General features: G+C 35.6%; 1 long non-coding RNA gene across 2 annotated transcripts in view; it reads left to right on the top strand.

Annotated features, from left to right (window-relative positions):
* The first annotated feature begins 614 nt into the window (after positions 1-614).
* The window catches only part of LOC141423376 (uncharacterized), a 42983-nt gene continuing 17090 nt past the window's right edge, over positions 615-26507 (top strand). Inside the window, exons 1-3 of one of the 2 annotated variants that reach the window (XR_012448176.1) lie at positions 615-1031; positions 4543-4589; positions 22490-22762. This is a non-coding gene — a long non-coding RNA (uncharacterized lncRNA). The remainder of the gene's footprint in view (positions 1032-4542; positions 4590-22489; positions 22763-26507) is intronic. The other variant, XR_012448175.1, reaches the window with a different exon arrangement.

The following is a 26507-nucleotide window of genomic DNA, read 5'->3' as shown; positions in this document are numbered from 1 at the left end:
ACATGGTCATGTTTTCACAAAAGGGACTAATTGAGGTCATAAAGAATTAGTTAGGTTCCATTATGAAATAATAATAACACAGGGGTTGTGAAGAGTGATCAAGGGAAGTGAAATCAAATGCAGTGCTGATCTGTTTCCTGGGAAATTTGTGCTCTAACTAATGAAAGTACCACAATCGAAGTTGGAAGAAGTGGTTCATCTTGCAAAAAGTGGAAAGTTATGAGGCAAGTATGCCAGGGAACATTCTGAAGGAAATCCAAGGGAAAGGTGTCTAGACAATATTAAGGAGTGGCTGGACAACACCGTCATCAGCTGGTGACACAAATAACTATCTGTAAAGTTAGCAGCTCAAAATTGTTGCCATAGATACTCTTGGAATGGAACAATAGGGTTTCTAGCAATGTTTTCTTTCCAGTGTATTAGAATGTTTGGAGGACATCTCTTTGATTTTATTTTTAAGTCTTGACTACTGACTTATCCATGTGGAAAGCCTTAGGTTTAAGAATTCAGGCTTGTGACCAGTATTCTACCTGACCTAGATTTTGACCTTATTTTCCTCTTCGATCTTTGGTCAGATTTCAGAGAAACTACAAAGTCTGCATCTTGGATGTTAATTTTCAGCCTTGCTTTCCACTAGTAGAAATGGGGTAGGGTTAGGTAACAGAAGGGTTGCTTTAAATAAGAATTTTTAGAAAGACATTCAAATAAATGGACTAGTGCTGATGAGCCATAACTTGAAGTCATTGGGTTCCTGGCAGTGGAAATTTTGATCTGGATTTCAGTGAGTGTTGCTTATAGTACTTAAGATATTCTCCAGCTTCAATGATGCATGCCAGTCTGTCCGTCACCCTGCACAGACTCTCCTTCCATAGACCTGGGGCCACAGGTGGCACATGGAATGTGGTTTAAGCTCATCTTTATAACAAAGAAGGAACCAAGAGGAAGGTGTGTTAAACAAAAGAAAGCTTATCAGGATGCTTTTTGGTTACAATTAAAAGACCACTCCAAAGTGGCTCAAGCAAGACTATCTGGTGAGTCTGTGAGCTTCAAGCTTGGTTTATACTGGGTTCAGTGAGTCTTTCAGCTCAGCTTTCTTTTGGGCATTGTTTTTGTATTCATGGGCCAAAGTTACCTTTGCACTACATCCACAACCTGCATCATCTAGAGAGTGAATCCCTGTTCCAGAATCCTCAGATAATTCCAAGAAGTAACTCTGATCATGTTGATGTAAGCTATATAACTATCCCAGAATAAATCCTGTGGTCAGAGCAACATAGGGCATGTACCTTCTTTACTCCAAGTCTGCTTCTGGGCACTTTCATAGGAAGAGAGGCATGGCATGCATGGCAGAGAGATCACTATGGCATCCTGGAGTAAATATGGGAGAAAAGGAAAAAAAAGAGGCCCAAGGGAGAGTGTGATAATAGCAAGGCTAATTTTATTCTACAGTGAGTTTAGGCCATATTAAAACTGAATCAGAGACAGTGTCACTGAAGTAAGTCAAAGTGGTGTGTCAAACAATAAGGAAACTTTTAGTATCTTTGCCTAAAAACTATGTGTTCTTGGGTGGAAGTAATTGTTTATTTTTCTGAGTCTCAGGTTTTTTCCACTGTGATATATGAATAAGAATTGATTTTATATAAGATTTTATTGACAATTAATGGAAACAGTTTTATCTAAAGTCCCTATTACAGAATCTGGCACAGTATAACCACAAAATAAATTGTACTTCTATTTTCAGCACATTTCATGTACTCCCAAGGCAGTAGCTACTATATTTTAGCCTTGTTTTTATAATTAGAAAAGATAGTCTCTTGAAAGGATTTTAAATAAAAGTAGAGAATTAATATTAGAATGATAACAATATTTTGTTTAATATTATATAACATGTAATTAGTGTCTATCCATAATAATTTATCATTAATTTTCTATTTTATATAATTCCAAGGTGCTAATTTGAAGAACAGCACTTCCTTAAATATTTAAATTTGATAATTATGACTTATAAGGTATGTTTTATTAGTTTATGATTCTATACCATAGTCATTGCAAAAGACTGGTAAATAAAGAATATTTTCCTGATAGTTATGGTTCACTATTATTATTTACTAATAGTTATTAATAAAATGTTATTTATTCATATATATTCACTTATTTGCAGTTATTGTGCAACTTTCTTATATGGGTATTTTATGCCCACTGTGTACAATGGCCTACCTTTGGAGAGAGCAATGTTCAGTGGTGACTGAAAGTGCTGGTTCTGCTTGCAATGGTGTATTAATTGTTTTTCTTTAGCAATCTTATAAGCTACTTTCATAAACACAAAGGTTTAGGCAGTCAGCCAGAAAAAAGCTATGTATCATGGTAGCATTTCACTGACTTATGTTTCAGATTATCTTGCCTGGCACCACTCAAAACTAATTTATTTTGTACTTTATGGTCTTTCATATTCACATGCATGATTCCATATTCATTTTCATACTTATAATTATTCATCTTCAATATTTCTGCAATCTTGTTTTCAGTTTTAATCATTCTCTTGATTTAGTAGCCTTTATCATATCGATGGTTAACTTCAACAGTCAGTGTGATTTTCCTACATTATTTCCTATGTCTTTTTCATGACTTTTCTGAGTTCTTGTATAATTTCCAACCATCATGATACTCTCTAAAACATTTAAACCTTTGCTGAAGTCTCAAACATACACACAATTAGTTGACAAAGTAAATCAATTATTAGAAACTCAAGATCCCTTAGAAGTGTTTTAAATGCTACATTAATTTCAAATAGGAGATGTGAGTTTTCTATTAGATATTATAAATTCAAACTTACTTTTAAAGATGATGTAAATAAAAGTTCAGAAATGCATACGATTCTTGTTAAACACCACTACCTATCACTTTTCACCACTGACATCAATTGGCAGGCTTGTTTTAACAAGTAATCGCTATGTGCTGAGACTTGTATTGCTGGCATCCTCACATGAGAATCACACATAGATGTTCATATATCCCCCTTATAGCTTTATGTGAGATGAGAAATGACTCACATTTGGAATGCATGATCATGTGCATTGGTATTTCTTGGAATTTGATCACCAACAAAATAAAAATTGGGGACTTTTTGACACTTGGGAGAAAATGCATTATCAAAAGTGAGTTCTTTTCAGAAAGTGAGAGTGTATTTTAAAACTTTAGAAAGTTTAATTCCAAGATGAAATGATTAAAAGAAGGAAAAAACAAAACCAGCCTTGTGCCAATGAAAGTCTGGCTTCAAAAAGCACACTGCTTTTCTCTGAAGGCTGAAAGGTAGTCAAACAGAAATTATTTACTACAGGAAAAGAGAGAGATAGAGATGGAGATAGAGAAAAGAGAGAGAGAGAGAGAGAGAGAGAGAGAGAGAGAGAGAGAGAAGACGGTAACCGAAAAGACACTTCTGGATCAGGACTCATTTTCCCCTTAAAAAAAAGAAATAGAAATCTGAGAATCTCTGCAGAGACTCCACTTTCAATACAATGTATCTGACAAAGGATGTCTTTCATCCTCTAATTTATTTCAGTAAAACTGAAGTAACAAATAAGCAAAGAACAAATGAAGTTAAAATAATGAAATAATTTGAATAAGGATGTGTTATGATTAAATATTATGTGAAGTACAATTTCATATGTTTAAGATGAGAATTGCCCAATTTAACCAATTTAGAGGCACTGAGGGAAGCGCTGTACTTGGAGCATTTAAGTACCGTATTTGTAGTTGTTGGCATCGAGCATTTGACGTTACTGCTCTACTGGTTCATGGGAAATAAATTATGACTTATAAGCCTTCCCTGTTGAGTACCACTTTTGAGAACCTACTGTGCCTTGGGTAACAAGATTGTATTCATTCATTTGTATCTACTGCTATCAGATGACCAATTTATAAATATTACGGAGAGGCTTTGTCTCTATAAACTTAACATTAGATGCTTGGACTTTATGCTTGTGCTAACAGTGTGTTATTTCTCCCATTTGGCGGGAAGACCTCTAGAGAGTACTGAACTCTTTATATGACATGGCCAAATTGCTTCACCTCTCACAAGCTCATTTTCTTCCTCTGTAAAACAAGGTAGTTGAAACAAATTATCTTTAAAATGCCTTTCTATTTCAAAATTTAATCTCAGAGGGTGATTTAGCAAAGTAGAGGATACTCACTGGTAGCATGTGTATGTATGTACACACATGTTTATTGTAAAAAATAGGTGATCTCCACTCATCTTTTTAAATACATAAATTACTCTTATAGGAACCACATTCTTAGAACATTTCTAAGAAAATTTCTGCTGATTTTTCTATGTACTATCACTGAGTCTTTTTCCTTTGTAACATTTACATTTATTTATGTGTTCACCTGTTTGTGTGTTTCATTAGAAAAGAATTTCTAAGGGGACAGAAAATCAGTTATTATGGCCAAACACTTATACTCAGTGTTTCACACTTTTAAATGCATAATTAATATTTGCTGAATAAATAAATGAAATAAAGTTTGCTATTTGTAATATTCCAGGAAGATGCTGTGTTAAGGATCATCTAATGTCCTCCTCCAATTTAAAGGTAGGGTAAATTGTGACCTCCTTTTTGACTAACGAAGGGAATTCATTAAGAAGTTTAGAAGATTAAACTACTATAAAAATGTATCAGATTGAATATTTAAAACAAACATTCAACAAAAATGAAAAATAGCAAAGGTAGCAATTTATTTTATGAGAAACAAATGTTGAGCAAAACAATAAAACAGTTTGAAAAACCAAGCGATAGAAAAGCATCTATCAGAAAATTCTAAACTAAAAAATCAAACATAGCACTACTATTATTAGAAAAAATAACTTAAGGCAACCACATTGACAGGTAAAAAGAGGAACAATATATCATATAGTCAATCTGAAAATAAAAGAACCATACACTTATTTGTTACTTAAATAACAATAAAGATATACATATATTTGTATAAACATATGTAACTATAAGAAAAAACAGAAAAATCCACAATCATAAAGGAGCATTTTATAGATTTCTCTCAGAAACTGACAAATGAAGTCTTGGTCAGCCTTTATTTAAAAGATTATTATGGGTAAAGTATTGAACAATTAAAAGCTTGAGTGAAGCTTACTCTTCAATTTGACTGGTATTTCTCAGTTATTGTTTTTCCTTAAAGCAACTTTAGTGCAGCATTCTTAGAATAAAATGCACAGATATTGATTGTTATGTTTGATGTGCTTTGGCAAATACACACACACACATATATAAGAACTCCAATGAAGATTAGAGCATTTCCTTTCCTTTACCAGAGAGTAAGACAACATTCCAGAAAGTGACCCTCCCTTTCATTCTTTAAGCTCCACTCTCCAGACACAACCCTGACCTAGCTGCTATGACTAAAAATTTGTCTTTCCTGTTCTTGAGCTTTATATAAATGAAATCATATAGAGTATCCTTTTTAAAATTTAAGTCCTTTCAATAAGCACAATATTTTTGAAATTCATTGATGTTGAACACAACAGTAGTTCATTCCTTTTTATGGCTAAGTAGAAATGTGTAGATTTACCAAAATTTGCTTATTTCTTCACTTGTTGATTAACATTTGGATGGTTATAAATAATTTCTTTGTAAATATAAGTCTGTTTGTAGACATATACTTTTATTTATTCTGGGCTAATAAGAGAGGAACTGCTAGATCATATGATAAGTATAATTTTAACATTATAAGAAACTTCCAAACTCTTTATCGAGGAGATTGTATTATCTTATATTTGGACCAGCAATACATGAGAGTTCTAGTTATTCTACATTCTTGCCAACACTTGTTTTAATCATTATCTTGGGTATGAAGTGGTGTTACATCGTAGTTTAATTTTTATTTCTCTGATGATGATTTTGATGATGTTTCCATATGCTTATTCAACCAAGTGTTGTTTCAAAAGACATAAAACCTTTTTCCCTTTTAAAAAGCTGGGTTCTGTGTCTTATTATGATTAAGAAACGTTTTTTTTGGGGGGGGTGATACTGGGGTTTCAATTCAGGGCCTACACCTTGAGCCACTTCACCAGACCTTTTTTTGTGATGGAATTTTTTGACATGGGATCTCATGAGCTATTTGCCTGGGCTAGCTATGAATCGTGAGCCTCCTGATCTCTGCCTCCTGAGTACCTAGGATTAAGAAATATTATTTTAAAAAAATATATTCTGGATATGTATATGGTAGGCAGAATGGCCCACAGAGATCTCCACCTAGGTGAACACAATCTAATCTCATGAACTCTTAAAATCAGAAAACTTTCCCTGGCTTGAAGCAGAAGAAATGCAGCAGAATGAAAAGTCAGTAATTTGGAGCATGAAAAGGATTCAGTGCACCATTGCTGGTTTAAAGATGGGGACAAACTGACAAAGAATATAGGAGCCGAAATTGGTTTGTAGCTGACATCCAACAAGATGCTAAATCCTGCCAACCACCTGAATGAGCTTGGAAGTGTATTCTCCCCTAGAGCCTCCCGCTAAGAGCCCAGGATGGCTGACACCTTGACTTTTGCCTTAAGAGATGCAGGACAGAGCATGCAGTCTAGCCCACCTGGTTTTCTAATCCACAGAGCTGAGAGATAATAAATTTGTGTTGCTTTAAGTCACTAGTATTGTGGTAATTAGTTACAGTAGTAATAGAAAGCTAATCAAAGTCCTTTGCCAAATAAATACATTGTGAATATTTTCTCCAAATCTTTTGCTTAGCTTTTGTTTTTGGTTTTTGGATAGGTTCTATAGTTTTTGCCCTGGTGGGCCTTGGACCTCCATCTTCTTATCTTTGCCTCCCAAGTAGCTAGGAATATAAGTGTGGACCAGCACATCCAGCCCTCACTTTCTTAATGATATCTTTTGATGAGTGGTAGTTGTAAATTCATGTGATCTCCAGTTTATCTTTTTTTTTCTGTCATCATTGGTGTTCCCTATTTTGTTCTTGGGATTTTATGTCTTATATTAATCTGGGCATCTAAATGACACATCCACATTTATGGGCCAAGGTCTTCCTATACACAGAGTCATTCATTTTTATTTCACAAACTTCAAATCAGTTCTAATAGTTTTTTTTTTAATGATTTTCTTTCCTTGTAACTTTATAATTTTTTTCAATCCTAACAGAAAGCAGACCATCTTAAATGATTATTTTTCTTAGCTTGCATTTATTGGTTGATGCAATGGGACAACACTGTCCTGGCATATGATATATCTTTAACCTTAATAGTACCTCATAAGATAGATATTACTAATACCACATTTAAAAACAATGCCGGGGATGGAGTGGGTGGTAAGGGAGGGGGTGGGGGCAGGGGGGAGAAATGAACCAAGCCTTGTATGCACATATGAATAATAAAAGAAAAATGAAAAAAAAAATGCCATAGTTTGGTATTTAAAGGAAAACAAACATCTGAAAATCTATTGTTTGGGGTTTTGTCATTTTCCAACACTGATCCCCCCTTAGGATGTTAATCTATGTCCATGGAATTATCTTCAGAGTATAAGACTACCAGTTTTTACTCTTTAAAGAATCTGATTCTGATTTTTAAAAACCTAAGATCTTTCTGTTTAAATGTTTAAGCATAAAAGCTATAGGAAAAAATTAATGAGGAGAGTAATAGTAGTATCATTTTAATATGTATACCTTTTAGATAAGGAGAAAAATAGTAAGCAGGTAGTAGAAAAATCAGTTAATACCTTGTCACAGGTTTAAAAAACATCATAAATGTAAACCCCCCAGGTTTGTATACCCCCAGGTTTGTATACCCTCAGGTTAGTATACCCCCAGGTATGTATACCCTCAGGTATGTATATCCCCAGGTTTGTATACCCCCAGGTATGTATACCCCCAGGTGTGACACCCTGAGAAAGACACAACATTATATGTAATAATCCCACTGGGAATGTATTACCTCAATCACAACATGAGGGAATATCAGACAAATTAGAAATGAAGAATATCCAATTTTTTAATAAAGACAATATTCATAAAAAATGTCAGTGTCCTTAGGAATTGATCCCCATTAAAGCAGACTAAAGAGACCTATAGTCAGCTTGCACTGGTTTGTAAGAGCTAATTTTGTACATTGCTTTCCAATGCACATTCACTGATACCATTTTGGTAGCTTGAATTGGTTCTGGTGGGAGTGTTTACAATCCCAGAAATGACAAACATTGCAAAGGGGGTGTTTATCCCACAGAGCACTGGTGTTAAACATTACCAGAGCACGACTAGAGACCTGACAACTAAGCACAGTATGTGATCCTAGGCTTGATCCTGACCTATATGTTTTAAGAGATTAGTTGACCAACTTAAATAGAGGTGGCACAAGAGGAAAAATTATTGAATCATTGTTTAATTTACTGAAGTTGATAATTAACTGTGATTATATATGCACATATTTTCATTTTTAAGAAATACACACCAAAGTGTTTAGGAGTAAAGTATCCTGATATGTGCAACTCATATGCATGTATTTTAGAGAATAAAACACATGCATGTATATGTAAAAGAGCAAATGATAAAGCAAATTGTACAAAATACATACAATATGTAACCTAGGTAGACATCAGAGGGACATTGTTTTTTACTCTTCTTGAAACTCTACTATAACCTTCACCTTATTTTTAAATAAAAGTTTTTAAATATCCTAAAAGATAAAAGAAAAGCCCTATAATGACTAATAAATTTTAAAATGAGAAGATCTTTATATGCATTTTATTTCCTGATGCCTCTCTTACAAGACTGAAGACATCATTCTCCTGAGTCACACATGTAATACAAAAGGAATTTTGCCACCTGGAATTCTTCCTTCTTTAGAAAATTCCATATTTTGTCAGGTTTAGGAATTCATGTGATTCACACCAGGACTGTTGTGGGTTTTGGGTTATCTATGCCGCCTGGATCAAAGATGGCTCAGAATCCCACATGCATTGGGCAAGCACTGCTACATGAAACTCAATCCACTGTAACTCTCTTGAAATCTTTATAAAGAAGTTGCAAGGGAAATGCATGGATAATTACTGTTTATGCTTGAGGACTGAATTTGCTCCTCTATTGGGTTTGAAGGAGATGTTAATAAGCTGCTTTTGTGGCCCTGCCATTCATCAGAAGACAGCTCTTTTAAGCCAAGGCTGGTTTAATTCCTTCTCACTGAGCAGCATTTGAGCAAGGTTGCCAATGGAATTTTATTTTTTGTTATTTTTCAGTAAATGTATTGTGTTCAAAAGTTTGAAACAATCAAGCTGCACAGAAAGGTAAAAGATGAGAAACAGCAATTATATCCACCCCCAAATCCCCAACCCCATAGTCACTATGAGCTTTCTTACACTTTGAGGGGAAGAGAGCATACATACATACATACCATGTATGAAAACTTCCTTACTTTATATGGTAATGTACATTTTTCCATATTAACAGATTTTACCTTTTTTCCTCTTTAATAATACATTTAAGACATTTTTCTACTAGGTGGAAAACATGAAATTGCTGTTTTGGTAGTTTGGCCTAGTATTTCAGGATATAGACTTAGCTCATTTTTGGCCCAGTGCTGGCGAGGTCTCTTACACAGATATGCAGAAATCTATCTAGTTAACAACATTTTAAGGTGAATATGGTTGATGTACTTTCTATACAAGAATGAATACAGAATTTTTAAATCTGTTGAAATCACCATAAGAAGGGGACTAAGGTAGAAAGGAGAAAAATAGAGAGAATGAACCAATTCAGAAGGATATATATCTATATATAGAGAGTCACAATGAAATGCCCTGTAACTATTTTAAACAAACAAAAAGTCTTTTTTCTCAAAAATGGAGTATAGGAAGGGTGTTGGTATAGTGGGAGAGGGAAGGGCACAAGGAAAGGATGTAGGAGAGTGAATATGTTGGAAATATGATCTGTTGAAACTATTCCAGGAATAGGAGGAGGAGGGAAAAAGAGAATGATAGAGAGGGTAAATTCACTTATGATATACTGTAAGAACTTTTGTAAATGTCACAATGTACCCCCAGTACAACAATAATATGCTAATAAAAAATAAAATAAATAGCATTGCTAACCAGTTTGCTTACAATATTTTTGCTATTATATGCAGTGATAAACGCTTTTATACATATACTTTAGGATACTTTTATGACTATCTGCATCATATATTATTAGTAGGAAAATTTCTAGGTTGAAGAGGATATATGTTTTTAATCTCAATTTTAACAATTCATCTTTCAAAAATGTTGTGCCATTTTCAAGGACTGTAGTAATGCAGGATGCTGTCTCAACACTGTTCAAATCAGGAAATTTTGCCAGTCTTTTAGGGGAAAAACTTTATTTTTGTTTATTTTGAAGGTTATTTTAAAAATGAGTGGTTTCTGAGTATCTTCTCATAGGTTATTTGCTTTTGGTATTTATTTTTCTGCAAACTTGCCTTTTTCATCTTTTGAGGGTCATCAATTTATTCCCATTGACTCATGGATATGCAGTTCAAGTTCAAGAAATTAACTTGAAATATATATATATATATGTGTGTGTGTACATACATGTGTGTATATATATATATTTTTTTTTGACAGCATTAAAGTTTGAACTCAGGTCCTCTAGCTTGCTAGACAGACTCTTTACCACTTGATACCTTGTCATATGTTTTAAAGCATTGCATGAGAATGGGGAAGTATGAGGAAAATTACATGGTAAAAGTAATTTTTAAACTGTCACAGCAAACATGTATGATTCTTTTTTTTGCAGTTTGATTTTTATTAATTTTTTTTTGTTATCAGAGCTTTAGCAGCTTTTTTTTTTTATGACTTCTTTATTCTCTGACAATGACTTTTTTCTACTCCAAAACTACTAAAAATTCATCCCTATTTTCTTTCAATAATTCTGGGTTTTCTTTGTTTAGTTTAAAAGAAGCACATACATTGCTACTTTTCCAGGAAAGTTCTGAATATAAATATCCCATCTTTTTCTCAAACTGTGTCACCTGTATTTGATTTCAAAAATAGCATAACCAACTCCAACAACTCTAATCATTATAGCAAGTTACAACCTGGTCTACATTAATTAAGTCTTCCTCAAATTATTCATAGCTGTTCATTCAACTCCATCCTATTTCTTGCTCCCAAAACAACTTTCTGAAAACTCAGTTTTCTAGAAGATGAGGCTCCCTGTCAGTTGATGAATTTGCGTTCTGGTGCAAAGAAATGTTTTTTGAATACTGGGTTTCCCCTTGACATTTCAGATAGGAGACCTAGTTCTTCTGGAAGCTGGTCATAAAAGTGACCCAGAATTATAGGTTAGGGAAGAAGATAGATGCCTTTCCTAATTTAGGTTTCCATCTGAAGAGTGCTCCAGGTACTTGTCCCACAAAAGCCAAAACAAAACAAAAACAAAAACAAAAAACAAAACAAAACAAAAGGCTCCAGGTAACAATATCTTCCTTGGGATAAGCAAAAGTTAAGGCAGCAAAGTAGGGGGGTTTGGTTATTGTTTTTATGAGTTTTCTGTTTGTTTGCTAGCTTGTTTTTTCCAGGAGTTCATTGGCTCTGGACAGGCCAGGTTTCATTTAAGGAAAGGTTCGTGGGCGTTTTGTGGCCTCTGCTCCACATGCCTCTGCACTGTGTCTATGACTTGCAAAAACAACCTTGTGGGATACTAATTCAGTCTTTGGTTTCTTTTTCATATCAAATACTGCCAACTTGGCCTTAAATGTGTGCCAGATGCATGATGGTTTTATGATGTGATGCTGTTAGGAAGTCTGGGTTGAGTATAGCTGCATGTGAGTTGGCTTCTGCTACTGGAGCTGTTCCTGTCACTGATGGCTACAGCACAAGCTTGGGAGTTTGACAGCTTTGTCGGGCACTTTGGCGGGTAGTGCCTGGCAGTAGATGGCCATCAAATCCCTAGTGAGAACTGCAGGTTCTCTGGTTTGGTCTCTCCTTTCCAATTTCTGAGTCCTATGAGGACCTGCATCTGTGCTTACCTGGAGGAGGGATGCAAAAGCCTGCCCATCCTGCATCACACACTGTCACAACTACCTGTGGTAACCACCCTGTATAACCACCTTCTGTTGTGCAGAGCAAAGCCACTTTGCCTTTCCAAGAAAGCACATCACATCCCTGATGGGCCCAGAAATGCAAACATTTAACTTTGAGTTGGAATTGAAGATAAAAAGGGAGAGAGAAATCCAGTCAAAAATTTAATAAGAATTTTAAGGATTAAAAATGAGTATTTAAACTGATATGGATTCATTTGGAAACAGAAATATATGGGCAGTTTTCAATTCTATATATGCATTTTATTAGAGTTGTAATTTACACATTGTAAGTGTACAATATATGTATATACATACACATATATATGTGAATATATACATGTTTACTTTATATTATCTGCAATCAGTTGAAAGACTCATTAACATTCAGTCCTGTGATTCATTTCTTGCTTTTTTCTTTTTTTGGTGGTATTGGGGTTCAAACTTAAGACCTTGCCCTTGCTGGTCAAGCACTCTACCACTTGAGCCACTCCAGCTCAGTTTCTGATTTTAACCAAACCCAATCTGTTTGACCGAGATCTTGTGATCCCCGATTAACTAGCAAGTAATGTAAAAAAGAAAGCTGAACACTTGGAAATTGAATCAATGAAACGCTGAACATTTTTAAGTCTTGAAAATTCAAAGATAACGTGTTTGAAGGTTTGATCCATCACTGACTGGCGTGAATGCTTCATTTCTAAAAATTTCTAAAACCTGTTTGCTTATTCTACAAGTACTCAGGATGAACTAGGTTGTACCAGAATATTTAGCAATACTGATAATAGTAATTACAGCTGAAAGAAAACTGAAGAGGGGGTTGGTAATATGTCCTGGACATTATTTCCATAATAAGCTATTTACCAAGTACAGAGGAATGAAAGAAGTTTTCACAAAGAATCAAAATGATGTACCAAAGACCAATTTGTCTTCAGAATGTGGCAGGCAGTAACTCCCATTTCCTGTAATAGGGTCAAAGCCTCTTACTAACAGCCTATCTTCTCCCACACCTCTGTAGCTCCCAAAAGATTTATAACCCTGGCTGCCCAGAATAGTATTTAGTAAGGGATATGAAAAGAGCATATACTTGTGAGCTTGGAGTAAGGACAAAGAGGATAACCTATTCCCTTCATTTCCCTCTTCACATTTGTGAACAACTCCCGGGGAAGAACTGTCCAATGCAATCTTCTTCAAAGATTTCCAGAAACATTCCGAATCTATACTAGCAATTAACTGTGTGGCTATTTGAGCACTTGTAATGTGGATAGTGTGACTAAAGAACTGCATTTTAAATTTTATTTCAATTTAAATAGGCACATGAAGCTAGTGGGCTGCTGTATTAGACACAACTGATATAGAATAGAACTTCAATAATTTTCCCAGTGAGGATTGACTTGGGAAAAACATCACCAATCAGCACTAAGTAAGTAATAGCAGAGGTTTTAAAAAAATTGAGTAGATGTTTAGATTTTCCAGAATTTAACATAGGCAAGATTTCCTAGGACCCTAGGTTTAGATAAAAGTCATTGATTAACAAAACAGAAGCTCCAATACCATTTTTCTAAAATGCTCAAATAAAAATGCACAATTTGATAAATAGATCTATCACTTAGACCTTTGGGACTTGTTCCTTTTCTGGAGGACATTTGTCTTCATATGATGTGACTTTTTGACAGGTCAAATGTAAATATGGAAGTCTCATATATTTCTCCCAAACTATCTCATTATAAATTTCATGGGGCATTGTCTTTCCATGATTTAGTCTTTACACTTATTTTCTTTCAAGTCATGGAGGAGAAGGGGGGAATGCACAAAATCACTGTCAAACAAATATTCTGCAATTGGCTTTGTTTCACAGCTCTGGGAAGAGCAAAGCTTTTGTTTCTGAGTGATCCAAGGTGACCAGTGTCATCCCAAATAGACTATCACCTAAACTGTTTCCAATTTCTGAATGAATGGTTTTTAAACATGTAAACTAGCAGCCTCCAAGGTACAAGATTTTCATAAAGAAATACAATGTGATAAAAGGGGACATTGAGGCATAGAAGTTAAAATATATCAAATGTTTGAGCAAGGGAATATGCCATAAATATAATTTGACTTCCTGGCCATTGATTTTATTATTTTATTTCCAGAGTATAGGATGTATTGTATTGAAAACCATAGGGATAATTTTCAGAGGGTGTCATGGGCCTTGTAATGTGCTATAAAATGGGGAGTCACAAAGAATTCTAGGCAGTGGAGTTTTGAGTCTGATTTGCATTTCATACAGATCATATAGAAACTTGGGGGATGATAATTTGTGAAAGTGACCAGTTCAGGGACTGCTTAGTCAGTGCTAATGGAAAATGATGAGTAAGGATGAATGTGGAGTTGTGATGATTGAAAAGAGGGAAGTGAACTAGAGATTGTTCGTGAATCAAAGTCAGCAGGACTTAGTGATGTGATGGGGTTTTAAGGCTCAATAGAAGTAAAGGAGGAGGATGAAAAATAGGATTCAGTGTTCCCAGTTGGCTACAGGGGCAGATATTTGTGCTAATACCCACTGCCACCATGAACCAGGGTCAGGGGTAAACCAGATGAAGGGAAAAATAATGGACTTAAAGTGTCCTTGGACTCTATTCTTGGGAAACTATCCAGAAGATACTGAGAAATATAAATCAGGGTTAGAGGTGATGTTAGACAGGAAAGAGAGATTTAAGACTAATCAACACTGCGGTGTTCACCCATGAATGGACAGGGATGAGTTATGATCTTCAATCAGTAAAAGAAATTGAAGAAAACAGATACAGAGAAGGAAGGAGAGGAAACAAAGGAGGACAAATAAGAGTAGAGAAATATAGCTAAAAAAGAAGTAGTTTCCAGAAGGTCACCATGGTAAACATAGAAGATATAAGGCCTGGTAGCATTATATTACCCATAATGAATACCTCACACTTCTAGTTAGTGGGCAGTTTGCTGTTTGACTCCTGTCCCCCGTACCCCTGCATATTGTTCTACTTATCCATTAAAATACAACTTATAGGCAGCTTGTTCTATAAGCAAATGTTCCTGCCTCAGTGCCCTACCCAGCCAAGCTACACGAGGTGCTTCTCTCTCCATTTCACCCTCGTGCTCTAATTTCAACCTCTACCATTGCACAGGGATGTTCTTACATGACCTCTTCTCTCCAGTTTTTCAAGGTTGTTATGATGGACTGATTTGCACTAAGGGGTCCACCTTTTCATGTCTTTCTATATCCACTCCCTTCGGTAGTACCCTCCATACTTGAACTTGGTTACCTGTCTTATTTTGGCTAATGGGATAGGAGAAAACTTGATTTCAGCAAAGGTTTGAAAGTGCTTGTGCATTTTGGCTTTCATAGACTCCTGCTACCACAGGCAAACATGTCTGGACTGTCCTCTGGAAAAACAGAGGTTATTTGGCACAGAACCAAATCATCCTAAAAGCCATCCTAGACTAGCCAAATTCACAAGCATTAAGTTTTACTGATAACTTTTATAATCAAATATCATGTATTTTACATCTTTTTAGCTCCAGCATATTGACCCAACACTTACATAGTGAGTGTTCCACAAGTATATATTAAACTGAAAAGCACAGAAGAGATAGGATGACAAATTCCAAGAATACATGTTGAACTGAAAAACCTAGAATAGATGGAATGAATCAATCACAGAGGATTATTTTCTCTCCTCTCTTTGTACCAAAAATCAAGACTATGTCCCTACGTACTTTCCCACTAACTTGTACCTCAGATCCCAGAGGCTGAGACTGCAGGGGTGGCTGTGGGAATTCCAGCATGCGCAGTGTGGTTTGAAAGCCTCCTTGGCCTGCTGCCCCACGTGGTGAGCTGAGCAGCCACGCCAAAGTGGCAGCCGCAGTGTGGGAGCCCAGCTCTGCTGCCATAAATTACCCAGAGACAGGAAGGAGTAGCGAGAGTCAGTGGTTTCAACTACCTAGTAGTTCATTTTTGTTCTTGTTTTTCAGTTAGCAATCTGTAAAATTTATTACAAAATTAAGCTCTCTGCTCCAGAGTCAATAATATTCCTGGTGCCAGGTGGCATAATAATTCACAGAAAGGGCAGAAGTTGGAGGGAATAAGACTGGTTTAGGAAGTAGACTTCCCAGCCCTGTATGCTGCTGCCTGTTCCCTGCTGCTAAAGGTCAGGTAAGTAGAGGGCTAAGGTTACAGCCTCATAATATCCTTGGAGGGCTAGAATTTCTATTGGTTTGAAATTTAAAACAAAAACTGTTTCTTTTGTGTGATGGATTTCTTGTATCCTTCCCACCTCTGTTTCCATTTTAGTATAAAAATAGATATATTCAATTTCATATTTTGTTTCTGGCAGTGCAGGGAAGAGGTCCTGTAGAAAACTTGGCCATGTGCAAGCTTCCTATAGTGTTTTCTAATACCTTAACATTAGTCTCTGATTTGGAGGGGCCATTCAAGACTCCTCTAATCCAACTGCTTCCTTTACAGATGCAAACACCAAGTCTCAGTGTTAACAAGCATTTAGGTCATGCCTAATGCTAAAAACCTTGATTTGATTTCCAGCTCATATGCCAACCTTTTGACATTCTGCTACTGAAAAGATTTCAATTTATCATTTTTATCTTTTTCAAGTACACAGAGTGTCTAAAAATGTGTATTTTCATCTCCTACTATTTTGTAGTCTTATGTTTCTGATTATTTAAAGGACCATAAAGCTATATTTCTGTTCCAGCTGCAAGGAACAGGGCATTACCATCCATTTACTTTCTCATAAGTATCTTTAAAATTAACTCCCTGAAGTATGGAGAATGAAATATGGTATTTGGCTATTCCCCATGGTCTCTTTCCTGAAATGCTTACAAAATCATCATTGTAAACTGGGTTGCAAATTTCATATTTTGTGGGGGGTTGAGGGGGGACTCAATGCTTGGAAATTACACTGACAGGTTAAATGTATATAAATTACTTATTCAACACTACCATTTGTACTTTTTAGAAAATGCAAACACAAATGGAATTTTCTTCTTCTTTTTTAATAATCCTCAATTCTTTATTGGTGGTGAAGCTTTATCCACTATCTTGGGACTGGCTATAAAGGTCAGAGTAGCTGGCATTGCTTTGATGTTTTCAAAGTCAAGAAAGAATTTTACACCTCTCTGAGTAGCCCTTGACTGTGGAGGAAGAATGTTCCTCTCTGGAGAAGCACCAATTACAGCTAATTGTTCATGATCTGATTGATCCACAGAGCTCTTAGAGTTCCTAATTGAATTTGCTCTTGCCTTCATAAGATGAAGACTTCGAATAGTGGCAAATTGTGGATTGGAGGAGCTAGCTTCATTCTATAATTGACCACAAGGAAGGATACAGTAAATATAATAACCTGAAGAGGGCTGTGCAAATTCATCCTTGCCACAAAATTCCTCTCCTATTACCCTTGTAAATTATGTCTGGCTCAGTGGAGCGCTTCTCTAACATCTGGCAGGGGGAGGGAGGGAGAGCTGTCAGTCCCACCTCACCAGAGCTGATGCTCTTTCCCAGCTATGTGTGTGTGTGTGTGTGTGTGTGTGTGTGTGTGTATGCAGGGGGTTAGGGGTTGGGAAAGGCCTGGAAATTAGAGTATTGTGTGAAGCTTTGTAACCTGACCTGAGACCAGCAAAGAGGAGCCTGGCTCAGGCTTCACCAAGACCTTGAAACTCAGCCCAAATTGATTAAAACTCAAGAGTTTGTGAGTCTTTTCAAGTATACTAATTGTGTTAAGTTGTGGATGGAAATCATGAACACTGCGGTTTTGAAAGTCTCCAGCTTGGATGAATTTTACATCTAAGCTAATTAAATCTCTGTTTTATCCTTATTTTTTGGGTCAAAACTCAAGTGAATGAAGAGTTGGAAAACAAACAAAACAGGCAAAATTAAGTCATCAATAAAAAGACTAACACACTCCAGTGATGTCTATTCTGATCTAGTAATTAAAGGTCCACACTGGTGATCACTGTTTTCAGTTCTATTTAGTAGTATATTCAAAGTATACCTGAAGGTTTTTTTTCTAAATTGGATATGATATGGACTGTATAGATCAAGCCATCTCAAGGTAGGAATTGTCTATACTCAAAGCAATTTTTAATTCTTTTCTCTCTTTGTATGTGTCTAAAGCGAGCATTATGATCTTCCATTAGAAGCAAATTAAATGTAAGGCTATTGCACCCATAATGAAATGTGAAGGGTTATTTAAAATTTCACACTCAATTGTCTTCCTTACACACAGACACACTTCATTTGTCCATCTATCCAAGCACCCTTGACATTCAGTTTCAAAGTATCAACTTTCCAGAATCCATGTCATAGAATCAAGAGCAAAAAGAAGATGGCAGCACTTTTTCAACAAGCCTTCCAAGTGCACAACCACAAGTTGTCTATAATTGATTATATATGGATATCAAAAATGATTGTATATGGAGCAGATGTACAGGCAGAATATAATGTTATAACAAATGGTATGTACTTTAAAACTAAACTGCCTGAGCTCAAATTCCTGCTTTTTCACTTAGGAGTTATATGACCTCAGGCAAGTTGCTTCAACTGTTAGAGCCCCTGTATGTTCATCTATAAAGTAGAATAATTCCACCCATCTCAAGGGATGTGGATGAAACAATTAATGTACATAAAATCCTTAAAAAAGTACCATGTATTTTTCCTATAATCCTCAATGTCTTAGGGATCACATATTTGTGTAAATCCAAATGGTTGATTATGAAATAGATAATATGCAAGATTTGCCTAATTATAATGCTCCACTTTGAGGTTGTCTGGCATTTGCCTCCCATCTTCCCCTTGAAATCAAGAACGAAATGTTATTATTTGCTGGTAAATGGATGGAATTGGAGAACATCATTCTGAGTGAGGTTAGCCTGACCCAAAAGACCAAAAATCTTATGTTCTCCCTCATATGTGGACATTAGATCAAGGGCAAACACAACAATGGGATTAGACTATGAGCACATGATAAAAGCGAGAGCACACAAGGGAGGGGTGAGGATAGGTAAGACACCTAAAAAATTAGCTAGCATTTGTTGCCCTTACGCAGAGAAACTAAAGCAGATACCTTAAATGCAACTGAGGCCAATAGGAAAAGGGGAACAGGTACTAGAGAAAAGGTTAGATCAAAAAGAATTAACCTAGAAGGTAACACCCACACACAGGAAATCAATGTGAGTCAATACCCTGTATAGCTATCCTTTATCTCAACCAGCAAAAACCCTTGTCCCTTCCTGTTATTGCTTATACTCTCTCTACAACAAAATTAGAAACAAGGGCAAAATAGTTTCTGCTGGGTATTGAGGGGGTGGGGGGGAGAGGGAGGGGGCGGAGTGGGTGGTAAGCGGGGGAGTGGGGGCAGTGGGGAGAAATGACCCAAGCCTTGTATGCACATATGAATAATAAAAGAAAAAAAAAATAAAAACAAAACAAAAGAAAAAAAAAAAGAAATCTAATGGTAGTTAGGGTGATGAGGTTTCCTGGTTTAGGGATTTATTTCAGCTTGTGCTATAAATCAATATATGTATAGCTTTGATTGGTCCTCTTTATGATCCTGATGGTTACCAAACCATTCCTCAACTCAAATTTAAAGAAGCAAAACAGGAAAGAAAAGGAAGGGAAAGGAAAGGGAATAAAAGCAAAAGGAAGTAAAAGAGGAGAAGAAAGGTAAAAGAAAGCAAAAGAGAACAAAAAAAGAAAAGAGGGAAATAAAGAGAAGTAAAACTAAGCCTATGATTTTAAAGAAACCCATTTACCTACCCAGACTCTATTCCTCAGTATTTCCTAAAGACAAATAGACGTTGATTAAGATGCCTCTCTGCATGTACATCTGTCAGATCTAAGGCCCTGGATTCCACATCCTATGGTCTTATGCTTTTGCATAATGCAAGGTAGATACATGATTGATTACCTCCTCCCACCTCCTTTATGAGTTGTGGACTTCTAAACTTTGGCCTAAAGCATTGTTTTTCTTCTTGTATGGATCATGGTTCCATTTGTTATCTTCATTTTGAAGTGTGTCCTCTGTAAACACAAGTATAATTGTTTCTGTCCTTATTTCAGTAGCCACTGGTATCTCATTTAATTTATTGGAAGGTAATACTTGAAGTATATGCCAAAAGAATTCAAAATAAGGGGCCATCAATTTTTGTTTGTTATCCCTTTTACAGCATAAAGTTCACAATTCATCATAAAGGTAGCAAAATATCCAGACAGGTCTGAAGTAGTCAATCATTACTAATAAGGGCTCCAAAAGAGACCATTTACATGTGTACCAAAAGACAAAAGTAAGGTTAAGAAGCAAATATTTTAAAAGGGCTTATCTTATTTTCTCCACATAGATGTCCTTTCAAAATTTTCTTGATCTTCCTCATTTGCCTTTGCTGTATGGATCGTCTTTGCTCAGAAGTCAGAGAGAAACTGCCAGTGGCCAATGACTTGTCCTGTGGAGAAATGAAAGGTCATTGGACAATATGCCTTTCCATTGCTTGTATCTTGCAAGCTGCCTGACCTAAAGACCCAAAATAATATGTGTGTAGCACTTTTGCAAAAAGTTCTCTGCCTTGTTCCTCATCACACAGTGGGTCATTGATGGGGTGACTCTGTAATTCATTGTTAAAGTTAGGATATTTTTGAGAATGAAAGGAAAAGCCACTAGTAATTTTCTGGGACAGCACAAACTTGGATTTGATTGATGTTTGAAAAGAAAAGGATGAATCAAAGTAGGAATTATTTTGTTGAGGTAATATTTTGGAATTGTGCTGTGTACTTTGTACCTATTATAGCATCTTGATTAGATAGGTGTCATTCTCATTTTATAGATAAGAAAAACAAGGCTCTAGAGGTACAGGCATTTGCCATGGATGAAACGTATTGTATGTTAGGGTAATTATTAACTTGAGAGAAGTTAGAAATGATGAAAGGAACTGACAAAAACTGAATAAATGAGTGAGTGAATAAGTACATAATAAATAAATAAATATCAGACCAAGATGTCTCCCAAATATATGACCATCTGAGTTTGCAAAACTCTGCCAATTTGAAAATGTGTATAGCTATTGAACAATACAGAGTAGTGGGAAAGGGTAAGGAAGAATAATATAAGCAGTTAAATTGACTAAAGTACAATATATTTATATGTAAAGTACCAAGGCAAAAACCCCACTGAACAATGAATAGATGCCTAAACAATGAAGGATGGGAATATAAATAAGTCATGTTAAAGGGAGGATAACAGTGGGAGGGGGAGGGTAAATGAAAAGAGTACAGGAGGGCGAAAATGGTTGAGATACTTTTTATACATGGATGAATATAGAACGTTGAAACCTGTTGAAGTCATTTTAAGAAGGGAGTGGGGGAAGAGGGAGAATCATGGAGGGGATGAACCAAACCAGGGTACAATACATGCATATATGGAAATAATGAAACCCCCTGCATAACTATCATATACTAATAAAAATGTTTTTTTTAAAAAGAAAATATGCATAGCTAATTTACATTTACATTCCCTACACATAAGGATGATAACAAGTCCCAGCAGGTAAGAAAGCTCAGGACCATTGCTGTGGGCAATTTCTCTAAATGGGATATATATATTTGCATATCTGAGTAGCTGAAAAGAGTTCTTATACTTTTAATTGGCTATTTTACCTCTAATAATGTATTTTAAGGAATTAGAGCTAGGCTTTTGAACCCCTTGCCTAAACAAGCAGTTGGATTCAGACCGTCTTGAGAGGTGTTGAGAACTTTTGGCTGGAGGCTTTCCTCAGCCAAGAGCAATCCCTGACAGAGACTTAGGTAGCTGTATGACTTTAAGCAAATTATTTTATCCTATCTTATCTCCTGTTTTTCCATATGAAAATGGGATTAATAACTATTACCATATTTACTGTGCATGGTTATTGTGAAAATTAATGGAAGCACTCAAAATATGAAATATAAAATATGAAATATGAAAGATACTGTTTTCTATCCAAAAGCCCTGAATGAATGATGCCTTCAAACTGAATTGCCTCTGAGGGTCTGATCTTTTAGAATGAGATACTTCAGAGATAAATTCTACCATTGGAACAGTTCATAAAAGCTGACGGAATAAAATGGACTTCTCTTTCTGTTCTGTGAGACACTTTCTTTAGATGGTGAAGTGTGGTGGTTGATGAGTATGTATCAAATACTGAATGTGGCAAACAGACTCTAAAGTGACTCCAGTTATTCCCATCTCTTGCTATTCATGACCCTATGCAATTTTTTTCTTCTTGAGTATAGAATGGAACTGTAATTTGCTACTAATCAATAACATAAGGCAAATGTGATGGCTTGTCACTTCTGCAATTTTATTTGATTAAATCAGATTATGTTCCATCTTGTTGGTTGACTCTATCTGTTGACTTTCGTCCTTGCAGGGCTTGATGAAATAAGCTGCCACTGGAGAAGACCATGTCAAGGAACTGAAGGCAGCCACTCGTCAACAGCCAGCAGAAAACAATGCTTTTAGATAGTCAACGAAATGGATTCTACCAACAATGATGTAAAAAAGCACATCCTTCGCCTGTCAAACTTCAGATGAGAACTCAGTCTTAGCTGCTACCTTGATTGTCATCTTGCAGGGGACCCAGCTGAACTGTGGGTTTCTACTAACAGAAAATGAGATACTAAGTATGTGCTGTTTTAAGCTGGTGAGTTTGTGATAATATGATTATGCAATAATAAATAAGGAAGACACTGGATAATTTTAATAGAAATAATCTTTCTTTTTTCCTCTCTTAAAAAATTATTGTTATACTAGAGGTACATTTACAAAAGTTCTTACACTATATAATTGTTGAACATTCTCTTTTATCTCCTTCCCCCATTCCTGGAATAGTGTCAACAGGTCTCATTTTTGCATTTTCATACATGAGTACGTAACATTTCCACCATATTCAGCCTCCTTCACCCTCTCCTTAATCCTCCCTTCTCCCAATGGTATGAACCTCCCAGACAGGACCTGTTTTGCCTTCCTGTTCTCTGTTTTTGAAAACAACAAAAAGACATTTTTATTTCAGACAGCCATATAAGGTATGAAATATATACTTTCTAAGATATATTTCTGAATTATTTCTCAAAAATGGGCATGCTATAAGTAAGATCAATTTTTTATTTATTTTCACTTGATGACATGAGATAAATGCACCCTTTCAAATGAAATGATATATGCCTACACAGTGGCTCTTGACAGATTTAGTTTTTTTCATATGTCTTTCAGTGGTTGAATTGGATTTAATTGAACCAATGCATACTTGGTAGGCAAATGGCAGGGGAAGAATGTTTGTTAATGGAAATGAAAGAAACAAATTCAAATAGGAGATGGTTTTACTCTCACTTAATTGTGATCATCTGGCCACTGGTTACATCAATTTTGTCTAGTAAAGCCATGTAGGAGAAAAATGGTTTGAACATAAAATCTAGAGGCCTTTCAGAGTTCTGAAAGGGCTAAAAGGATGCCATGTTAATAATACTAATACACATGTTATTTAAATAGAATTTTTATTTACTTAGCCTTTATTATATGCTTACTACATGCCTAGCACTTGCTGTGAAGTTAGAATTTTCATTTTATATGAATATATAATGCCTCATTGGTGACAGCAGATTTAAGATTTCAGGGACAGGCTTTTGTTTGCCTAATGGATCATGAGATGCATTTTTTTTACCTTTTCTCATTTTTTACTTAAAAAATTTATTAGCATATAATATTTGTACAGGGAATACATTGCGATATTTACGTAATGTGCTTAAAATATCCCTTAGTTTAATTTACTGCCTCCATCATTCTTCCTCTTCCCTTACTCCCCTTCTTAGAACAATTTCAACAGATTTCATTCTCTTATTTTCATATATGGATACAAAATATATCCACCACATTCACCCTCATTCTCCCTTTTCTTTTGCTGTCCTGCCTTCCACTGGTACCCACCCCTGCAAAAGACCTATTTTTCCTTCCTGCCCTTCATTTTACTTTTTAAGTGTATATTGATAGTTCAAGGGGTTTTCACCTTGGTACTTCAGGCATGTATATTTCATGTTTTAATCAAATTAACACCACACTCCCGTTACTTACTCATATGAGATGCATTTTTTTAAAAGCCAGAATTATTGAGGTGTTTATCTAGAATGGCATATGATCCAGCAATAAAAGGAACAAACTAGTGACATATGAAACTGCCTGGATAAATCTTGGCATTGTTTTGCTGAATTGAAGAAGCCATGCTAAAGACCGTACACTTATATAATTCCATTCATATAAGATTCTATAAAATTTTATAATAGCTGCTACTTGGGAATCAGGAGAGCGAGGTAGGATTGAACTGGGCTTGATGAAATTTGGGGAATTGAAGGAAATACTTCCTTTTCTGGTTGATTGTGGTGATGGTTTCACAAATGTATATCTATGTCAGAATATGTCAGAATTCATCAGATTGTATACTTTATTTACATAGTTCATTACATGTCAATAATAGCTCAACAAATTTATAAAAATTTTCCCAGACCTGAGGGATATATTAGATAAGGTTTATTAAGTTAACTGGTATATGATCTCTATGTAGTCTCATCTGCTCTTTTTTTTTGTTGTTGTGATACTTGGGTTCTCAGGGTTTCATGCTTGCTAGGCAGGTGCTCTACCACTTGAGTCACTCACTAGCTCCTTTTTTGTGTTTTGAGTATTTTTGAGAGAGGGTCTTGCTTTTTGCCTGGGCTGGCCTCTAATGGCAGTCCTCCTGATCTCTGCCTCCTGAATAGATAGGATTTGAGGTCTGAGCCACCAGCACCTGTCCTGTTATCATTTTTATAAAGGACTTTTAGAAGATTCTAGGACAGGGAAAGAAAACATAGTATCCTTTTGACTACAACCTTAGAAACTGGTAAAGGATCTGCCACGAACATGGTATACAAAGCCATGGAAAACAGTAAGTGTTGTCATGAGGCATGGAGGTTTCTCATGGGCATTTAACATATTTCCCTTGATTTTAGGAAATGAAATGTTCCACCATCAGAATCTGACTGTTGACTGAATGCAGACATACATGCATGGTGATTTCATAGTATCTTGTAATTACTAACCACAGTTAAATCTTTCCATTCTATCATGAGGTCTCTTGGGAACTTACAGAGAAAAACACTTCTTTATGAAATATTCAGGAACGTCTTCTTTCTCTGAACATGATTTTCATTTGTAAATGGGATTAAATGGATAGCATATTTTAGTGAGCTGTTATTATAACCGATCAAAGGCAGATTAGGCATTAAAAACTTAAATACTTTTTACTAAAATGTTTTAAATTATATTTGTATTTCTACTAAAGCTGTTTTGTATCCCCTCTTTTTGTTTAAATCAAAATTATGTGAAATGTTTTGGAAATATTCTTGAATAGGGAAAATAATCCGACTCTGATTTGAGAAATGTACTGATTGAAATGCTTGAGAAATAATTATTGCTCATTATCTATGCCATTCAAATTGCTTTTCCTCTTCTTTCATGATTTCCATTTCCTTATCCTTCCCTTTTTGTTATGAGAGAATAGGTCAGGGCTTCTTTTAATTCAGGTAGCCGGTTTTCTGCAACATTTAATCTGTTCTTCACTGTTTCCAGTGACATTTGATTAGACAGTTTGATTTCTCATCTTTAAGAACTCCTTGTTGTCTTTAAAGTGATTCCATGACTGCTGGCTTTTGTTTTATGGATGTATTACTCTTAGAGATACAGTTAGATACAAGTTCAAGATGTTTAAAATTTTCTCCCCTTTTTACACTGTTTTGTGAAGTGATACCTCTTCCACTTTCTCAGTAGATACTCTTCTAGGTCTGGTTTATTTATTTTTACTTTGATGTATGAATGTATTAAAACTTATTTCTTCATTCTACTATTGGTGGACTTTTGTGAATTTTTTTTTTCACGGTGTGGGACTATTGCAGTAGTGACCTTATGGCTATTCTTTTAACATATATTCTGAGTCACACAAGCTAGCTTGTCTTGGCTGTATGAAAGTAAATAGAACTGTAGGACAATGTGTATGCACATCCTCCACTTTACTAGATAATGCCTCACTGCTTTCTAAGTCAGAGGTAACCATTTCACTGTCATACCAGTGGTGTATGTCTTTAATTGTCAGACTCTGCAGCAGATGTAGTTGTGCCCTCCCCTCAATAAAATCTGGGACTGACCATTTTCATGCATGACCAAATCAAGGGCTTTCAACTACAAGCACCTGCAACTTTTTGCCTGAGGGCTTTCTTTTACTCTCAAGTCCCCACTGAGCTCACAAGTAGAACAGGATTGAAATGCCCAGGAATTAACCTTCTCCCCTACCTGTTTCTGGAAGTTGCCCTCAAAAATCCCTAACCATAATGATGAATATTAACTCCAGCTCTCTCTTGCCTCTA

The sequence above is a fragment of the Castor canadensis genome, chromosome 5 (assembly GCF_047511655.1).
Source record: "Castor canadensis chromosome 5, mCasCan1.hap1v2, whole genome shotgun sequence".
Classification (NCBI taxonomy): domain Eukaryota; kingdom Metazoa; phylum Chordata; class Mammalia; order Rodentia; family Castoridae; genus Castor; species Castor canadensis.
This window is presented reverse-complemented; position numbering and strand designations above follow the sequence as displayed.